Here is a 17,270-nt window from a genome sequence, read left to right on the forward strand (position 1 = left end):
TGTCAAACAGAACACCTCCATTACTCTGTTGAAGGACAAGCTGGATGACTTGCTGTGAAAACATTATTTGCCATGGATCACTGCTACTGCACTCCTGGATATGGGTGGTGCTTGCTAAGCAAAACTTGGCCATGTATTATATCTGACTTTTAATATTATATTGAGATGTAACAGCTATGCTTCTAAACACCATCAGGTCAATACTGTAGTCACATCTTATGAACCTCAGAACTTATGGTGATGTACATGCAAAGAGGAACATTATACTGCATTACCATTCTGATCAGAACTGTCTTTGGTGCTAACATACAATTCTGAACTCTGAATCTGAAGGGTTGACTTTGGATGTGCACCCATACATTTTTACTAAACAACCCTTAAACAGAAAGTTAGATGTATTAATGAGACACATTTAATTGTGTGAATTCACAGCCCTTACAAAAGAATCCCCTAGAAAGCAGATACATTTTTATGCTAGCAATTGTCTAAATGGCTACGTACAATCTAATTGACAGGTCCAATTATCAGTTCAACAGCACAAATGGAGGTTATAACATCATATTAATATAAATAGTCAACCTGTGCATCAGACACATAGCTTTATTTTTCCCTGAATCCAAAAGAGAGATGACAAGGATGTGACACAGTTATCACTTGCACAGGGTGTTGTGTGGGGTCTATATTATCTTGTCGAAAGATGTGTTCAGAGAACACGTCTTCATCGGCAAATCAATGAAAGACCACATCAGCAACTTTTTCCCAGGGGAAAAAAGGGCTTGGCCAACATTGGGGATTTGCCAATTTCCCACTGTAGTGCAATCTGGGAGTTGGTATATTTAGTTAGGGGGTATGTGGGATGAAGCCCCCCCACTTTGTAGGGTTGGAAGGTTTGTGTGGTGTGTAGTAGGCTAAGTGCTTTTTTCCCCTGGGAAAAAAGTCACTGATGTTGCCTTTCATTGATTTCAGCATTCTCTGTTTATTTGCTGATGAAGACCTGTTTGCTGAACATGTCTTTCGGCAAGATAATATAGACTTGTTGTGTGGTGGTGCAGGAGTCCTAGGCTGACACAAAAGGCTTGGCTTGTGAGTGTGTGTGTGAGTAAGCAAGGGAAGCAAGTAAGATAGACCATGTAAATGCTGCATGTGTGTCTCTAGGTGCCCTCAATGTGACATTGGTGTGTGGGTGTCTGCATGAACACAGCCAGGCTCAGTGCTAGCCCTACATGTCTGTATGTTGGACAGCTGTGAGCCATGCATGGTAGAGCTGACAGTTCATCTCCACCCCAAACATGAGAACTGGCTCTGCTAGGAGTTGTACTGGCACCTCCACACCTAAGGTCAGATGCTGTGCTACTACCTGAAGGTGACCGATGTCTGCTGGATGTGCTCTGTTCATGGGAACACCCAGGACCATAACCTCATGGCCTGCTACATCTGGGTATAGACAGCCCATTCCCTGCTGGAGCAGTGGATGTATTGCCACTCTGGGAGTTTGATCGGGCATGGCCACGTTGGATCTCAGAAGACATAGTTGCTGACTTATGCCCATGAGGCCCATGCTCTCCTCCCTGCAGACGTTCCATCACAGACAATGTGCGTTCAATGACAGATACACTGAGCTCCCTCACAGACACATCCCATCCCATTCCAACATGTCATTCAACTGATCCAGGGAATCAACAGCACAGTGGAGGCAGTCATGGATGTCAGAATGTGCTGCATCTATAACCCTGAGTATGCCTGTACCTCAATGATGACCCTAAACATATGTCGAGTGACATGTGATGATACACCTGCAACAGGTTGGGGAGGGACAACAGGACTTCTCTGAGCACCACTATCAATCCGCCTGTGTGACACCTCACCAACAGTTTGGCTATGGCCAGTGTTAACAGTCAGTGAAGTCGCAGCAGTAGTCACAATTCTCCAGTCAATGTCCTTGCCCTCCAACTGTCCAATATCTATGGCCTCAGTGGACTGGGTATGTGTAGGCATACTGGCTGTGTCTGGTGATAATGATGGGGGTTACTGGATGTCAACCTCTGCGTCAGAATCAGCCTCTGCAACCCTGGCTGTGCCTCACTTTGGCCAGCATCATCATCAGAGTCTGATGGGACACTGACATCAGGTGGCGTAGGGGACACAGAACCACTTTCATGTTCATCTGTGATAAAACGAAGGAAAACAGGAATACATTAATACCTGCACTACTATGCTGCAATATATGTTAAGCAATTTACACTGCTGTCACTATTACAGACATTCATACCTCTCAACCTCTTAGGGAAGGAATTAATGTGAACAAAGCCATGAATAACAGCTGAACAAAGGCCCAAGAATATATATCACTGTGACATATTGCCCTTACAAATCTAGAAATGTGATGGAATAGCAGGTATTGCTTCACCATGACATTTATGAGTGGCATGTATTTTTAATGTGAGATCTGCCATTATTTTATGTCTGCAATCTTTATAATGACCTGTCAATAGTTTGCAACTCAGTCACTATGCTCTTAAATATGGGCCAGAGGTATGAGTCACACATCTGGACATTCAGCAAATATCTGTACAGTTGACAAGTATGCAGACAGTACAACAATCCATATAGCAAGCATGATATGACTCTTTAGCATATATGTTTGAATATATCTACATTACTGGCATACATTTATTCTCCTTACCAACTGCAGGAGCACTAGCTCTGTGAATTCCTGATGTAATGGCCCTGGAAAAAGTAAAGGGAGAGGTAATGGCAACAGCACCACATTTAACAGTATAACAGGAGGTAATACTATAATACAATGCAGTATTAACAAGAATGTGGCTGACAACTTCTAAATGACCTTAAAACTGCAGCTATCTTAAATACCCCCACCAAAAAAAAACTGACACACATTAAAACTATATGCACTATTACAGAATGAATACAACAGTTCTCTACTGATGATCTAACAAAGCCTACCTGGAAGCTCCTCCTAAGATGCAGGAGTGGCACCCACATCCAGAACATATTGGGTAATGGATTGCTGGGAGCTGTCCCGTGGGGCAATGTTTGCCAGGAATTCTTCGGTGGTGGTGAGGGGTTGTTCTGCTACAGGTCCACCACCAGTGAGCTGATGATCACATGCCACTTCAGCAGCATGTCTCCTTGCAGCATGAATCATGTTTGTATCTCTGTATCACATCTGCTCATAGCTGCGATTTTCTCACCCAGTTGCACTGACATTTTGGACCAATTCATCACACAGGGCTATATGTAGTGACATATTGGCCTGCTCCCTGGGACATTAGGGCAGCATAATGTTGCCTTAATGCTTCAATGATGAGGTCATTCTCTGCCTTAGAAAACAGGGACCTATGCCGAGCGGGCAAATTGTTTACTGAAAGACAAAATAACGGTAACACATATAAGGATCACATAAGTACAAATAAACTGTGTACAGATAAGGCAGTAAAGGGAGGCTATCAGTATTCACCACTTGATTACTATTTAAAGCAGTGATGGTGCACCTTTTGGGTGTGGCATGTCAAAAGCGCCTGGCACAAAATAATTCAGTGCACTTCACAATGGAAACAAATGCAAAAGCAGTGTCTTTGGTAACTCGGGTGTTGGTGATCGCTGAAGTGTCACCTAGAACACCGTGGCTTGTCTCACCATTGGCACACATGTCATACGCTCGACATCACTGATCTAAAAATTCAACAGTGTTCAACAAATTACACTAGGGCTACAAAACAAGGACAGTAGCATGATGAACATGTCCTTGTTTGTGCCATAACACATACTCACTTATGCTCACACACCCAACACAAAAGTCCATTCTAATTTATGCCATAGCAGGTACTCAACCCCCCCCCCAAAAAAAAAATATAACAGGCTAAGGGATAAATGTGCTAGCCAAACAACAGTGTAAATTCAAAAGTGCTCCTAAATTACCTATCCATGAAACATATGTGCATAGTTTTCACACAGCATTAGACTTTTGGCCTAGTCGACATCCTCTGTACCTCTAAAATGGCTGGTAAACAAGGCCGTGTCATGAGTATAGTTCTAACAAATGCTTATTGATTTACTTCACATCATTGCTAAGAACATTCCAACATATGCATTATTTAGGTAACAAAATGGATACATACCTGATAGAGTACAACACTCCTCAGTCAAAATACACTGTTCCAAATTAAATGTTTAAGTGACTTTGAATTCTGATACAACTGTCATCCACATTGGTTTGTCTAGCTACACATTTACCTTTTTATAATGGTGTACATTACTAATTGATTGTATCTGACTAAGTCTGTGCTTCAGAGATGTAATTGCAGCATGCACTACTGCATCACATGTTAATCAACCAATCCCTTGGAGCTACTCAACAAGATCTAAGGCACCAATTTAGACACCATGCCCTTTCTTATATGTGCAGTGAGGAAATAGTGGAGTACAGATACAATGTAAGCACTGAGAGATTGTTAGTAGCAGCTACTCTTTAATACTCTTTAATACAGTTGCATGTGCTACAGGCTGAAGGCGATCCTGCTGCCAATAGCCATAAACAGACAGGGTGAAGACTCTGCAGGCCAACAACACAGTACAGAAAATGCAGGACCTCTGCCAGCCTTGAGTCACATACAGAGTCAAATGCATGGAACCCATCCCATTGGAATATAAGGTATGTGTTGAAGTTAGTATGTTAGCCACAGGTACCATTAACATACTACCAGGGAACATGCTTGGTGTTTCATAGGTATCAGCATCCAGTATCTTCTGAACATTCCTGCATGCTATGCTACAACATGGCAGAGAACACATATATTTTAACATAAGTTCTGAGGAGAGGATCACAAGTATGCTACAGTTGTAACATATATCACACTACTCTCCAGTAATGTGTGCCAAATTTGCAGTCATCTACACAAGAGAACAACACCTGGGGAACAGGGTAGGGTCTACATTAACCATAAGGTTTACCACTCGAACAACTGCCAAATCATGTGTAATGTAATGGGAATCATATGGAACGTGTGTGCTGCAACCCTTGTAGTTAGCATGACTTGTATATGTGCCACATTCCCCAACTGCACCAGATGTGTGCTATGGGGGATATTTCCAAGGCTTACCTAGGTGTGGATGAATGCTATGCACTGGAGTCATGGCTGAGGAAACCCATCAGAGATGTATACAAATGTATACACACACACACACACACACACACACACACACACACACACACACACACACACACGAATACCATAATGAGACACACAGTCCAACCAGTAATGCCATAGAACATGTTTTTCAGCTACTGCATCCACAGTGCCAGTGTCTACATACCTTTGACTGAGGGCACCATTACAATTTACTGATGTGTCCCTCAGTGCTCATAGTATATATTATGCTACCCAAGTTAATTTAGTGGAAACAGCTGCAGCAGGATCATCAAGGGGATGGAGAACACATCCTACCGACAATACAAAGGTCATCACAGTCACAGGTCAATGATGACTCATAGGAAGAACTGGCAAAAAGTGTAGTTGTAGGCAGACATAGCCATGCTCAGTAAGTCCTTGCATTAGCTGTGAGATGAGCCATAGCACACTAACTCAAAACCTAGGAGTTTAAAACTATCCTCTGAGATCACTATACATCTCCATTAGGGATGTACTGGAGGTAGCAGTCATCAACCATAACTAAATCATACAACAGTCGGGACGCCAGACATGTAGGGTAACCAGACCAACACAGTCTTGTTAGTACCATAGCAGACACACATCTTTGCGCCTGCACGCAAAAAAAGTTTATTAATAAACTTCACTTTATTGTTTCCCATCATGCAAACACAAGGAATGTCTTTGGGTGATACTAAGCAGCAGGCATCATTTTCAAATGTTGCAAAGTCCAATTGTGTGCATTCTCCATATCTGTCATAACTGGAATTGGTGGGAACAGTCATTATACATTGCTTTTCATCTGCATTAGACATGACTGGTATTCAGGGAGAAGTTCTTAGATTTTGGTCTCAAAAGTGGGGTGTGCAAGTGTCCAAAGTATTTGTTGGAATCAAAGTAAATGATTATGGTCCCTAGCTGTTGCAGGAGCACTATCATGAATCAGATTTCAAACTGCATGGACGGAATAGTTTGGTCTGGGATCTGTCCAGTGAAACTGGTATCTTTGTACTGGAGAACAGTGTTGGAATCACTACTGAGACCTCATTGAGGAAGAGGGTTACCCTCGACTATTGGAACAAGGAATGCAGGAATGATGGCACTCCACAGATGTGTAAATATCACTTACAGGCACTCCTTGTAGGGGGTTAGCAGCTCCATATGTTCAATATCTGTGTTCTTAATGATATTCTGTTGTGCTTTTCTGATAGCTAATGCAGAATGATCACTGAATGTGCAGACTTATGAGGAAAGAATATTAGAAGGATGCAAGGAGCAAATGGTATGTATGCTTCCAAACAGTACTATTATTATAGCATTAGGAGTAAATACAGCTTATTGTGGTAAACACTTGCATCGCATCCACTGAGTATGCATTTGTCCATTGTAAAGCAAAAACATGCATATATTAGTATGTTAGAACAACAGTCCAATATTACAGAGTAGACAGGGGTGGTAATTTAGAAAACCACATGTCCAAACTATACAGTACTTGTTTAAGTTGACATAAATACTGCAATGTGTGACCTATATACCAGGGACAACAAGAGCATGCTGCAGATTTTTATCATTATAACATTGAACTTGTATCTATAAAGTCAAAAAGTAAAGAATGATTGCATTGTGCTGCATTTCAAAGGAAAGGTAAAGTATTACAATAAACACTGCCTGTGGGTTCAACAACCACACTCCCTATATTTAAAATCAGCAGTGAGGTGACAGTGATGACAGCCCAGTGGGTGAGAACTCAATTCTCAATGTCACCAAACATAACGTCCATAGATTCACAATGCCCCCACCCCAACCCAGATGTTCACCCCCTCTTGTGTCTTTCACTGACCCTGTCTCTTGTCTTGTATGAGGGAGAGCATTGGTCTACAAATACATGTAGGAACAATTCTCACTTGAAGCCAAAAGACCCATCTAGTGGTGGTGGTGGGGGGGCACATTTTGCAATACATTTCTTTTGTTATATAAACATTAATGAATCATGTTCGACATCATGGTTAAGAAACAATTGTAGAGGTAAGTGCATAAATCGTCAATCAATTAATTAAATTAAACAATTAATGTTAAGTTGTCTATCTCGCCTTCATTCTTGCTGGATGGGTTCGGAGCCGACCTCGGCTCCGACTCGGCCACTCTAAAAGCTCGAGAGTTGGTTCCACCGGCTCGAGGCTCCCCTTATATCCCACAATGCTAGGCGAGAGTTACCTCAGATCTCGTTTGCCGCTACAGCTTCGAGGTTGGTTGCTTCTACCGGTTCCTGGTGAGTTTAAGCTTTTTCTATTAAAAGTTACTCTTTTTCCCCCTTTTTCAGTTTAATTATTCTTAAATTAGTATAGTTCATAGAACTTTATCCCCGACCCTAATTTTTCCCGTTTCTTGTTTAAAGAACCTTTGGTTCTTCCCTTGGGCCTTAGGCCTTCTCTTCCCTAGGGAGTGTTTGTGTAGTTTTTGCTACAGTTTGTTGTACTTTATTTTTAGTATTTTACTAAAATTGTTATTCTGACAGGGTATAACTGGTGTGTTTGAGTGTGTGTTTGTGTTCACCAGTTAGGCTATGTCAAAAGAAGCAAAGGTCTCAGTTCAAGAAGTGTGATGCGTGCTGTCAGAAAATGTCTCTGACAGACGCTCACACTCTTGTGTCTATGTCTGGGGCCTTTGCACCTGCAGGACTCCTGTGCTGTTTGCCATGGCTTCAGCCCCAGGGTCCTGCAGGAAAGAAAAACAAGCTAATTCTGAGAGGCTTGTTGAAGCCTGAGGATTCCCTGTCTGTCTCAACAGGGAAGCCCTCTAAGGCATCGAGGTCTTCGGCTCCGGCTTCTGAGCCGAGACCTCAGGTTGTTCAACCTTGCCTTTATCGGCTCCGGCTGGAGCCGATAAGGCTCAGTCCGCAGTTTCTGTGGCTTCCTCGGGTCCCGCCGGGCCGCGGTTATCGAGTACCGTGTCGGCTCCGACAAGATCTTGAGCCGACAACCAGAAAGAGGTCTAGGTCACCTTCTCTTGGCTCCGTTCATTCGGCTCCAGGTTCTCCCTGCTGTCTGAACGGAGCCAAAGGTCTCATTCCTCTAGGTCATCGAGGCTTTCCGATCATGACCTTCAGAGGGTGGTGAGTCGACTACTCAAGTCCGAGGCACTAGCCCAGATGCTTCAGAGCCCGACTCATCAGTCGGTGCCTGCCCCGGTCCATCAACTCTTTCCTCCTTGACTCTTTTGAGTTCGGAGCCGGTCGTGTCGGAACCGAGACTGTGGTCACCTCGGGCCGAGACAATTGTCTTCGGCTCCGTCGTCGGCTCCGTTTTCTTCCGTGGAGGAATCTTGGCGCGGACTTCCCTCGTCGGCTCCGAGGGTGAGTGGCATCGGACCCTTGTCCGACCCCTCTCCCTCTCGGTGCTTGGCGCTGGTGAGTTCGGCTCCGACATCGGCCTCGGAGCCATCACTGTCGGTGCCGAGGGGGGTTCTTAGCTCCTCGGAGCGGGGACCTCTGGCTCTGCCTGACAGGGGTGCATTCGAGGTCATGCGGAGTGTGTTAGAGCCTGGCTCTACTCCACAGTCGGCTCCGTCAGCCCCTCCCTCTATGCTGCCTCAGGGTAAGTCGACTCACTCCCTCATTCCGGACCGCAGAGAGCCAGCTCCTCAAGAGCCCCCTTTGGGGATTTCATCCTCTTCCGAGGCCTCTCCTGATTTGGCAGAAGAGCCCCCTCGGAAAAGGAAGTGCAAGAGGAAGCACATTGACTCACCTGAGTCTATTACGTCGGACACAGATCTGGATGATTCTGAGGGTTCCCCCCGTTCCCCTTCTGAAGATGTCTCATTTGCAGACATTCTGGAAATCCTTAAACAGAGAGGAAATTGGCCAGCCCTCAACCCTTCAGAGGACGAATCTGTGTATCTTGAGGCGTTTGGCTCTCGTCCTTCCACCTCCTGGGTGTCCCCCCCCTTCGACCCCCTCATGCAGGTGGTAGCTAAGAAGGCATGGGCGGCTCCTGATTCAGTGGACCCCACTCCCAGGAGACCCTCCAAATTCATCACAGCTCCATCAGACAAGCAATTTTTATCAAAAGGAGTTTCTGTGGATGCTATGGTGGTAGCTGCCGCCACAAAGAAGGAACTGGCTGATCCTTCAGTGCCTGTCCATCCACCTAACAAGGAATCTAGGTCCATGGATAGGTACGGGAAGCGGATGTTCTCCTCAGCGACTTTTACCATGCGTTCGCTGAATTACCTGTGCCATTTCACTCGTCTTCAAAGGGACTTGGTCAAGGAAGCGAGTGAGATGTTGAAGAACCCTACAGCTGCGGGGTTCCAAGAAAAAATGAACACGCAGCTGGCTATCCTTAATTCCATTTCCAACTCCTCCATGCGCCTCCTCTCTTATGCGGCCGATGGAGCGAGTAGAGCCGCAGGAACAGGGGTAGCCTTACGTAGGCACGCCTGGATGCGGCTATGCAATTTTGGAACCTTTCAAGGCGTCTTTCACGAACTCCCTTTTGATGGATCATCTCTTTTTGGTCCTCAAGTGAAAGAAACCCTGACTAGGTGCGAGACTGATGGCAAGACCCTTTCTGCCGTCGGAGTCCGTTTTTCGACTCCTTCTAGGCCTTACCCCAAAGGCCAGAAGGGTGGAAAGATGTGGTTCCGTAAACAATCTCAAGGGACTTCGCCTGACGCACAGAGTCGGTTCCCCGCCAGAGGCAGAGGGGGGAACAACAATGGTAGACGTCGCCCTAGAGGCAGAGGGGGTCCGCAGAACCAGGGCAATCGAGAAACTTCCTCCGATAAGCCTTTTCAGCATCCCTGAGGTGTTGCCCGACTGCCCATCTTCGGAGGCAGTCGGGGGAAGATTGTCACTGTACCCAGAAGCCTGGCTATCCTTGACACAAGACAAATGGGTACAGTCCATCATTTCGAAGGTTATTCTATCCCTTTCTTCGTTTTCCAAATCAGTCAAAAATCCCTTCCAGATGTTCCACCGCTCAAAGGGATATAGCAGCTTTGGAAATTTCAAAACTGCTTGCAAAAGAGCTATTCAGCCAGTGTCAGCAGACCAACAAGGATCCGGAATCTACTCAAGGTTCTTTTTAGTTCCAAAGAAAACAGGGGACTGGAGACCAATTTTGGATCTCAGTATCTTGAACAGATCGGTCAAGAAAACAAGATTTCGGATGGTCACGCTGCAATCCATTCTTCCCCTATTGGGAAAAGGAAACTGGATGTGCTCTATAGACCTTCAGGACGCGTACTATCACATAAAATGAACAGACGCTCCAGAAGATTCCTCCGCTTCAGGCTGGGAACCAGTCATTTTCAATTCAGGGCCCTGCCCTTTGGTCTCACCACTGCCCCCGGGTGTTTACCAAATGCATGGCAGTGGTAGCTTCTCACCTGAGACGACAAGGATTCCAGGTGTTTCCATATTTGGACGACTGGCTCCTCACAGCTCCCACCAAGCATCTCCTTCTGATGGCCAGAGATTACACTTTTCGCGTCTGTCAAAATTGGGTATCAAAATAATTTGCGAAAGGTCTTTTTTGCCGCCTTGTCGTACTTTTACCTACATGGGCAAAAATTTAGATACTATAAACATGTCTGCAACACTAACGAACCAAAGGATATCAGACATTCAAAGATTGGTGTCACTACTTCTCAACAACAACAGAGCCAAAGCCAGGTTAGTTCTAAAGGTGTTGGGAATTATGGCAGCGGCCATTCCTCTCCTCCCATTGGCCAGATACCACATGCGGATCCTTCAGTGGATGCTCTTTTCTCAATGGTCATACCAGGAACTTCCAATGTCTCACACCATTATGATCACGCAAGCGTGCAAAAAGCATCTCATGTGGTGGATGTCTTCCCCCCAGCTTCTGTTGGGGAGACCATTTGTTCCACCTCCTCCGGTTGCTACTCTGACAACGGATGCCTCCCTGATCGGGTGGGGGGGGCATTATCAGGGCAGGACAGTCCAGGGCACATGGCAACCAAACGAATGCCACTTGCACATAAATGTTCTGGAGATGAGAGCAGTGCTTCTAGCATTGCAAGCCCTTCAAGACTCTCTTCCCTTGGGAACGATTGCAATCCAGACAGACAATATGTCTGTAGTGTGGTACATCAACAAACAAGGCGGAACCAGATCATACCCCCTGTGTCGAGAAGCACTCAGACTGTGGCAATGGGCGATTTCTTCTCAGCGGTTTCTGATAGCAACGCACATCCCCGGGAAGTCCAATCACATTGCGGACAAGTTGAGCAGAGCTATTCTTATGCCTCACGAGTGGTCTCTGAAAGACTCTGTAGTGAGAGAGATATTTCTCAAGTGGGGTCAGCCTTGCTGCGATCTTTTTGCTACTCCCCAAAACAGCAAGTGCAGAGAATACTTCACTCTATTCCCTTTACCAGGCCAACCCAGCAGGGACGCACTAGTCCAAGTTTGGCCCCGGGGACTTCTGTATGCATTTCCTCCTTTCCCACTGATCTCTCAAGTAATACAGAAAGCTATCGCTCAGAAGGCCTCATTGATCCTCATTGCGCCTTACTGGCCTCGACAAGTGTGGTTCCCCTTTCTACATCGATTTCTTTTGGAGCGACCGTGGAACCTGGACCTAGTTCCAGATCTTTTGATCCATCAGTCGGGTCAGCTTCATCGCTCCCTCCCCTCTCTGAACCTCACTGCTTGGTTCCTCCACTTCCAACAGTAGCCAGGCTTCCTCAATTATCTCACTCTGTTAGAGATATTTTGATAGCTTCCCATAAATCTTCCACTCGAAAGATTTATTTGAGTAAGTGGAAACGCTTCTCATATTGGGCACAAGGAAAGGACATAGATCCTTTCACCGCTTCCATCCAACTAGTCCTTAATTTTCTTGCTGAACTCTTCCATGCAGGTTCATCTCCATCTACTCTTAAGGTTCAATTGGCGGCTATTTCTAATTTCCATGTGGGTATTTCTGAATCTGCCCTAATGTCCCACAAACTCTGCAAAGCCTTTTTGAAAGGAGTTTTTCTTCTCAGACCTCCTGTCAGAAATCCTCCTTCTCCTTGGGACCTAAATTTAGTTCCTGCTTCTTTGATTCTTTCCCCTTTCGAACCTGCAGCTTCATGTTCCTTAAAGCTATTATCATGGAAAACTCTTTTCTGGTGGCTATCACATCAGCTAGAAGAATTTCAGAACTTCAAGCACTCAGTTGTCGTTCTCCTTACCTTGTGTTCCATAAGGACAGAGTTTCCTTACGAACTAACCCGTCCTTTTTGCCTAAGGTGGTTTCAACATCAAATCTAAACCAATGCATTGATCTCCCTGTTTTTTTCCCGGAGTATTCAAATAGGTCTGAACAGAAATTACATTACCTGGATGTTCATCGTCAATTAAGGTACTACTTGGACAGGACGAAACTATTCAGAAAATCCGATCAACTGTTTGTCTCCTATGCGGAAAGCAGAAAGGGACTTCCAGTTTCAAAGGTATCTTTATCCAGATGGCTAACATCTCTGATTACCCTTGTTTATGAAATTAGACACCAAGAACTGCCTAATAAACCTAAAGCCCATTCCACCAGAGCTTTGGCTACTTCTTTAGCCTTCCAAGACAGACTGCCTATTGACACCATTTGTGCAGCGGCTACTTGGGCTACTCCTCACACTTTTATTTCTCATTATAAGTTGGATTTAGCTTCTAGGCATAGAGCTAATTTTGGTTCCACTGTTCTCAGGAGTCTGTTCCGTTAGGCCACCGGGACAAGGTGCTAGGGGCGGTCCCATCCAGCAAGAATGAAGGCGAGATAGACAACTTAACATATAGAAGTTATGTTCTTACCATAACGTTCCATGTTAGTTGTCTTCTTCTCGCCTTCTTCTTAAGGCCCCACCCTCCTTCCCCTGGCCTGGACAGACCTAGAGGAGTTGTGATCGTGACCTCTCTTTCTACCACCTCTTTCTTAGTCATATGCTATTATGCATATTTCTTGTTTCAGGATATAGGTCACCCCTTTTCTTCCTGCTGTTAGAGGTGGATTCTGTTTCACTGTTATACTGTTTTTGGTATAAGCTGGGTTAGCTTACAAACGAGATCTGAGGTAACTCTCGCCTAGCATTGTGGGATATAAGGGGAGCCTCGAGCCGGTGGAACCAACTCTCGAGCTTTTAGAGTGGCCGAGTCGGAGCCGAGGTCGGCTCCGAACCCATCCAGCAAGAAGAAGGCGAGAAGAAGACAACTAACATGGAACGTTATGGTAAGAACATAACTTCTATTTTTAAAGAGTACAACCCCTCCATCTTAAAAAAAAAACATTAAAAGGTTCATATGTTAAGAAATATATCCATAAATTGTCACACATAAAAATAAAGAACAAATATTGTTTAATCTTGCAAACTAAATGTGAAGACTGGTAGAGAAGGGTGAAGGTTGTCAGCCTAGTCAAATAGAATTTGATACATAATTCTGGCATTTGTATATATAAATGTAAATACAGGCTTGTTTCTTAAATGAAAGAAAATACTAAAATGTTGAACTTCAAGATTGTAGCAACATTGCCATTTACTGTAAGGAAAACTAAGGCAAGCAATTCAAAACTTTCTTTTGAAGTTAAAATTATTTCAAATCTATCCTTTGATCTGTAGAGCTCGGAGTCAGCCTGTCTGGGTTAGCACATTCTTTCTATTGTTTTAACTTAAGGAATAACTACTAGAGTGTACATGTGAAATGTCTTTTATTGTTGTAGCTTCCTGAGCAGATGTTATCTTGCTAAATAATGTAGCCTGTTGGCCTGGGAACCCCAGGCTAAGTGTCAAAATGATGTAATGTGTATACTGGGAAAACCTAAGTGTCAAAATGATGTAATTTGGGAGGGCCCAGCAGAAATGTTTGTTATTGATTTTCAAAACTATTTGAGAGAGAGACTGTAAGCATTTTGATATCAACTATCCAACTCAGCACTGTCTTATGCTCTCTTTATGTAAGTAGTATGCTAGAACTGTGTTTTCTCCTAGAAGAAGCCAGGAATTATAAAGATTATACTAAGTGTTTTTCTGTATTCGGATAAGAACTTTCCTACTGTATTCTTTTAAGTGTCTGTGTGATCTCTGAACTCTTGAATAGCACTGTGGTGCAGTAGTATTGTCTTGTGTTTTTAGTATTTATTATTAAATATTTTTAAACCCTGTTCAACTGTGGCTGGTTTATGTAGAGATAATTTAAGCTCTAGAGTACATTGCATATTTATAGAGTTTACTTCTAAGTCACTCCAAATAAGCCTTAAGACTGTTTAGTCACACTTGCTATTGGATAATAATATTGCACAGTAATAATTGGACACCCTTTTAAGGGCCTTTGGGTAGCTGATTATTAGCTGGTGGTGGCATGAACTTCCACTGTATAGTCTGGGTATAGAGGCATAACTGGAGAATCTGTGTTAGCCTTTCCCAGGAGTGTCTGTGAAGTTGTATAAATACTTATCTCAAAGTGTGTGTGTGTGTGTGTGTGTGTGTGTGTGTGTGTGTGTGTGTGTGTGTGTGTGTGTGTGTGTGTGTGTGTGTGTGTGTGCATGTGTGTGTGTGAGTGTGTGTGTGTGTGTGTGTGTGTGTGTCAGCTACTTGGGCAGGGACACGAAGCACTGATTGGACAGAGAGGGTACTGGAGGTTAGCTTGCCAGCTACGCTGAGATCTGGACCCTATTGCTGTGCCAGTGTGGAGTCTTATTGGGACATGGAGAGCAAGGGAGCAACCAGCCCCAGATTGACTGTGATCTCTGGGTGCTCTTAAGGGAAATTGCACTTTACTGTGTGTATCTGTTATCCTTTCCTCATATATGAGACACCCTCTCTTGTGTTAGTGGTCAGGATTGAGGCTCCTTGATTGCTGGGCCAGGGCATGGGCATCACATATTAATTGGTAATGGTGGTTGGGATATCCACCACATATTAACTGGTTTGCAGTGGTGGTATCCACTTCACATTCTAATTGGTGGGCATTAGTGGGATATCCACATCAAATATTAATTAGTTGGCAAATACTAATTGGCTTGTAGTGGTGTGGGTAGAGTGAATCTTGTAACTTATGTGCAGTGATCTCTGAAGGTATTTTGTATTCTAAATCAGCCATGCAGTGAATACTCAAGAGTTCTGATCACGATTGTTTTATTTATTTTGTTAGCTTAGTTAGTCAGGGTGAGCAGGCAGGATGTCAGCAGAGGAGTATGGAAAGCTGGCAAGGAGCCAGCTGGTGGAGATGTGCCAGGCTAGGGGACTGGTGCATGGAAACCTGACTAAGGCAAACCTATTGCAACCTTGGTTACAGCTGCATCAGAAAACAGCATCCAGGAGGACAATCAGACTGACAGTGGAGATACAATACCTTCGGAGAATGGACAGCTCAACCTTTCTGCGAAGGACAATCAGACTTGCAGTGGAGATACAATATCATTGGAGAATGAACAGCTCAACCTTTCTGCAGTGGACTTAAAAATCCAGTTGGAGCTAAAGAGACTTGAGCTGAAGGCCAGGCATTTGGAGATAGAAGCTGAAGAAAAGGAGCATCAGTGGAGGCATCAGCGGGAAATGCTGACTCTTCACTAGAGTCATGGAGGTAATGGGGAAGGGGAGTAACTGGACCCCAGAAGCATAACAGGTCAGTAAATTTCTTCCGCAATTTAAAGAGGGGGATTATTGTGATAGTTTCATTCATATGTTTGAGAGGGTATGCAGACAGTAAAGTGTTGAACAAAGGCTCTGGGTTCAATTTCTGACCCCCCTTACTCCATGGCAAAGCTGTAACTGTTTTGTCAAAAATGCCTGATGCTGTTTGTTTTGATTATACTGCTGTAAAAAATGTCTTTTAGAATGTTTTAAGCTAACACCTGAAATGTATAGGAAAAAGTTTTGTGAGCATAGACACAAGGCAGATGAAAGTATGTGGGAATATGCTGCTGAACTGAACACTTATTTTCATAGCTGGGTGAGTGGATGTCAGGTCACCACTTTTGAAGGGCTGGCAGACATTTTGGTGAGGGAGCAAGCCCTTAGCACTTTGCCTGAGGACATGAGGATCATGTTAGCTGATAGACAATGTGTTACTTCAGATGAGTTGGGGAAGAAGGAAGACCTATACCTGGCCAGCAGGGCAGCCATGCACAGGAAGGGGGACCCCCAGTACTGCTCATGGGTCTAAAGGAACCCGTGGATGGCATCACAGACTGCCACAACAGAATTTGCCAGTAGCAATGGAAACCACTAGTCCTGGTACACATCCAGGAGCTAGGGTTAAATGTTTTGAATGCAACCAGTGAGGCCATGTGGCATATAGGTGTCCATGTAGGCAAGGTGGGGGACCAAAGGTGAGGGAGCTAGTAAGTAGGAAAGACAAAATGTCAATAGTAGGTTGTCTTGGGACAATAGGGGTACTAAACTACCATCCTGCAGATATCCTGAGAGGGAAGGAGTTGGATGAGGCAGTACCATGAACTTATGTAGTTATAAGCGGTCAGGCTAGGAGACAAGCATGTGGGTCTTGTAGCCTGGGGGAGACCCAGACAGACTGCATACTTGGAGCGAGGACTGGTGAGGTGGTTACTTCAGGAAGGGAGCTATGTTGTAGCAGTGACACTGAATGTGAACCACAGCTGCTTGTGGGTACTGATGTTCCCTGAACAGAGTGACTGCAAAGGTAGAAGTGAGTAGTAGTACCCAGGCTGACAGTGAGGCACCACTGTCAGAGGATGCCAGACTTCCTGTGGAAGGGGAGTTGGGAAGGGTTACAAGGAGAGAGTTGGGACAGGCTCAGCTCTCAGATCTTACATTGCAAGGCCTGTGGCAGGTAACTAGGGAGGCATCTGATTCTCAAGGGAAGGTGGAATCTGTATACTGGGACAAAGGGTTACTGTACAGAGAGTGAACCCCTGAGGGAGGGCTAGAAGGTGAGAGAGTACAGCAGTTGGTCGTGCCTAGAGCCTACTGTCTGGCGCTTCTAGCCATAGACCATGATATTCCCTTTGTAGGTCATATGGGCATGAAACGTACAAAGAGATGTATTATGCAAAACTTCTATTGGCCTGGGATTTCCAGAGATGTAACAGGGTACTTCAGGACCTGTAAGCAGTGCCAAAAGGT

This window comes from Protopterus annectens, chromosome 3.part1 (genome assembly GCF_019279795.1).
Source record: "Protopterus annectens isolate FY-2018-M chromosome 3.part1, PAN1.0, whole genome shotgun sequence".
In the NCBI taxonomy this organism is placed as follows: domain Eukaryota; kingdom Metazoa; phylum Chordata; order Ceratodontiformes; family Protopteridae; genus Protopterus; species Protopterus annectens.